This window comes from Mus pahari, chromosome X, assembly GCF_900095145.1.
Source record: "Mus pahari chromosome X, PAHARI_EIJ_v1.1, whole genome shotgun sequence".
Taxonomy (NCBI): domain Eukaryota; kingdom Metazoa; phylum Chordata; class Mammalia; order Rodentia; family Muridae; genus Mus; species Mus pahari.
In genome coordinates this window covers 122,665,564-122,670,380 of record NC_034613.1, presented here as the reverse complement: position 1 = coordinate 122,670,380, position 4,817 = coordinate 122,665,564, and positions in this window count along the sequence as shown.

Here is a 4,817-nt window from a genome sequence, read left to right as displayed (position 1 = left end):
TAGTATCTAGGTTTGGTGGCTGATGATGGGATGGACTCCCGAATGGGGTAGTCTCTGGATAGTCCATCCTTTCATCTTAGCTCTAAATTTTGACTCTTTACCTATATCCTTTCATGAGTATATTTCTAGAACAAGGTTTTATAATGCAAGTGACTCAGTCATTCTGAGCATATACCAGTGGAACTTTAACCTTTTTATACATTCATTTATTGAGATGGTATCCTGTAGCTCTGGCTGGTCTTGAACTCAATATTATGTATCCAAGGATGATCTTGAACTTCTGATTCTCTTAACTCTACCTCCCAAATGCTAGAATTACATGGTATGCAACTCTGTACTTATTTTACATAGTTCTTGGGATCAAACCTGGCAAATACTTTCTTAACTGAGCTTCATTTCTAGCCCCAAACTCTCCTTTTAAAACCATAAATTGTCATGTGAAAATTCTTTACCCATATTACCTAACACACACACACACACACACACACACACACAGAGTGAAATACCTGCATATATCTATGTTTTTACAGTGAAAAGAAAAGCTTCACAAAATAATTTATTATGTGTGCCATGTACTTTTATGTAATTTATTATATTCTTTTTCTTTATCTAAAAATGCTGGTTGTAATAGTTCCAAAAATGTCCAGAATCATTTTGTCAGGCCAGTATTATCTCAATACAAAAGCCAGAGAAAAATGCTATCCGAAACTGCAGAACCTCATTTGTGATGAATATTCATGAGAAAATCCTCAACACAATACAGTACAGCACATTTACCAGTGTGTTAAAAAGATTGTTGTGAACTAAAGTTCCCATAAAAAAAAAGCCACACAAGTGAAAAATTCCCTAAGACTGACTGATTAGAAATTTGTGATTGTAGCAATGTAAAATGTTGCAAGTCTGTAGGCAAAACTATCTCTGGCTATTATAAATCCCCTTAATGGTCATTCATTTCCTATCCCATGTGGCTAAGTAATATCCTTTCATCTATCAGGTGAAGCGTTGGGAAAGTGTTAATAGAGCACTGGCTTCCACTACTCCCAAACCTAAGAATGTCATCAAATGACATCAAATACCTATTAGAGTTTCCTCCAACCTTCTGGAACTTACCTGCCTGATATTTCAATCAATGTATTTAAAAATGCCTTAGTTTACAACTTCCTATTGCTCTAAGACTATAAAAAATTCATGTAACCACCTTTATAGTAGACCTTGTTATTCAGGGTAATCTTGATCCATGTTTTTTGAGCACAGTAATTTATATTGGGCTCAGAATAAAGTCTCTTACTCCCTTTAATGTGAAAGCCATGTTTGTGCCAATAATTTACATCATGACCAAGTGGGATTCATCTTTAAGACAATGAAATGTCTTAAAGTGAAATGAAATGAAATGTCTTAAAATGAAAAACTCAATATAATATACCTTGTTGATAGGACAAAGAACAAAAACATCATGAAGAAGAGAAAGCATCATGTCAGTCCAGAAGCATTTTACAAAGTTCAACAGCTTTTCAGTTTTCAACACATACCAAAGTAGGACCATAAGAATATAATAGGTGGCTGGAGACATGGCTCACTGGTTAAGAGCACTGACTGTTCTGCCAGAAGTCCTGAGTTCAATTCCCAGCAACCACATGGTGACTCATAACCATCTGTAATGGGATCTGATGCCCTCTTCTGGTGTTATTTTTTCTTTAAAGTCAAAAACAAGAAAGATAACACGAAGTTTCACCATCATCTCTGCTTTGGTTGACATAGCACTAGGAGTCCTGGCCAGAGTAATATGGCCAGAAAGAGATGCCAAAGACATCCACAGTGGAAAGGAAGAGATAGAATTGTATCTGCTCACAGATACGTTGTGATCTTACACGTAGAATGTTGTGTCTGCTCAGAAGGGATGTAAAGCCGAGGGCGGGAATATGATTAAAAAAATTGTATGGAACTCTCAAAGATCTAATAAGAAAAGATCAATCTTGAAAAATTTCCCAAAGAATTCTACAAGACTTAAAGCCAGAAAATGATCTCAATAGTCACTGAGTATAAAATCAACAAAAAAGTTAGCTGTGTTTCTCTACATTAATAATGAACTACCTAAAAAAGGAGTAAGGACCAATAGTAGCACATGGATGGAGGAAAGTAGAGGAATTGGAGTCCATGATCTTCATCTGGTACATAGCTGGCTCAAGGTCAGCAGGAGTTACATAAGATCCTGTATCAAAAATGTCACTTCTCCTTGGTTTAGACTAGACTTTGGGATGGGGGAGCACTCTCATACAGGCAAAAGGAAGGGGGGAGGGCAAATGTGGGATGGGGTGGTGGTGGAGGGTCAACTGGGAAGTTGGATATCATGGGATGGGGGGTTGGTGGAGGGAGTAACCAGGAAGTGGGATATTATTTGAGATGGAAACGAATGGAATAATTAATAAAACAAAACAAAACAACAAAAAAAAACAAAAACAAAATGTCCCCTTTTACTCCAAAAGAAGTAACAAGGTTGGAGGTATACTATTTCCAGAATTGGAAATAACAGAAACAAATTGCTGTGTGGCAGATATGGTGCTATGCATCTGTAATTTCAGCACTTACAAACAAAGGCAGGAGAATCACTTTAAGTTACAGGTCTGCCTGAACTATACCATGAGTTGAAGATCATCTGGGGCTCCCTAGTGTGACACTATGTCAAATAAAAGAATCAAAAAATGTAAACATATAAACCAATACAACTGAAGGAATGCTTCAGAGGTGTGGTCACCACGAGTTTAGGTGTGCACCCCATGGTTCACATGATGGCATTTTGATTTTTCTTTCAGCAGTATTCAAAGGAGTGGCAGAAGCTTTAAGGTGATTAGACCATCTAGTAAGTTATTTCAAAGAATGATCAACATTGCCAGCGTCCTTCGTATCATGTAGTCTTTTATATATTTGCTTCTGCTCAAGTTATTCTGCTACCTTGCATTTTGATTCATACAACCTACAGTATATTTTTCTTGTATGTCTCCCCACCTCCCTGGTTTTTAATAGAATCCTTCTTTCTTTTCCTTCATATGTGTGTGTGTGTGTGTATGTGTGTGTATGTGTGTATATATATATATATTTCCCTTTTGAAAAAGGGAAATGGATTAATTTGCAGTTTGGCCTAAAGATGTGGGATGGGGAAGTAGTTGAGGTTTCTCCCTATCACGTGGTCATCTTTAAATTACAATTTATGAAAAACAGTGAGACAAAGGCCAAAAAATTGGTAAATTTAATTATGCCCTGGAGGTGGAAGACTAGGCTACAGGTAGGCTTAGCTGTTAAGAGCTCCTCCCAGACCCTATGCCAGGTAGCTCACCACCATCTGAAGGTTCAGCTCAGGGGGATCTGATGATCTCTTCTGACATCTCTGGACACTACACTTACACATATGCACATACAAATACACACACACGCACATGATTAAAATAAAAATAAGTCTTAAAAATTGAGTTTGTGAGATGAAGGACTGATTCCCAGCCATGTGGCGCTCTTTGTTAGAGTTCCATTCTTTTGACAGGTGCAAAGTGCAAGCTTTTTACATCTTTTTTTTTTTTTGCATCTTTCCCTTGAAAATTGGCTTTATCCTCTAGATTCATGCATCCCTGTGAAACATCCTATTTGTGCAAGTGAAAAAAAAAAGCGGTACTTTGAAAACAGGGTTGACACAAGTGTGCAGACTGTGCTCTCCAGCAGAGGCAGCTTCTGAGTGTCTGTTTCAACATCATCTACCAAGATGTTCTTACCAGAGGCTGAATAGAGGGGCCCCCTTAACGTGGGCTCTCAGTCTTTTTTTTTTTTTTTTTTTTTGAATTAGAAAAATCATTTATTTCTGCTCCTTTCATACATCTTGTTGTTCAGGAAACAAGTCTCCCATATGCATCTGAAATGGCAGAGTAGCACACACACCATTTAAAGGCAAAACACCACTGCAGGAACTTGCCAGTCGTCCAAATATCTCAGCTCTCACAATATACTTCTCTATTTGCATTAATTTCTGAAAATCAGAAATATCATGTCCAAAACCTGATGACGGGTTTGTAAAAAATAATCACTTTATTCAATACCAAAGTTTTAGGAGGAGTATATTTTCTTTAAGAAAAAAAAAAAAACTAAGAAAAAAATGCCGTTTAACATAGCTGGTACACTGGAGTATATCATCAGGAAAAATACTGTAATGAACTTGTTTCTGATCCCGTGACTTCCAGTCCTACCCAGCACAGCAGGGTTCTCAGTCTTTAAATTGTGACACAAATACATGTATATTTCCTCAGTTTGTGGCAGCAATGTAAAACCTATGAGTGTAGCAGTCAAATGATCTTCAGAATATTCATTAAGACTAAACAACAGGAGAGGATCAGAGGTGAGGAGAACATCACATCTGTCTCCAACACCAGGAGTAATTGGAACTGGTGGGACCCAGGCACACAGGAACTCCGCCAGACCAGTGGCACTGGTTCTTTCCAGTTTGTCTGGGCTGGTGTCCTGAGCAAAACTTGGGTGCAAACTCCACAGCCAGCCCCACAACACCCAGAGGCAGCTCCACTCCCAGGCATTCCAACATGCCCAGGATCAGAGGATCCCAGGATCCCAGGAGCTTGGTCACACCAGGATCTCAAGGTCCCAAAGGCAGCTTGATTCCCAGGAGCTCTGACACACCCAGGATCTCAGGATCACAGGACCCCAGAATCACAGGATCACAGAGAGAGCTTGACTCAGAGGAGTTTTGACACAACCAGGATAACATGAAGGACAGGCTCAAGTCAGATATAGTGAGTTCAGGTAGCACTAGAGATAATCAGATG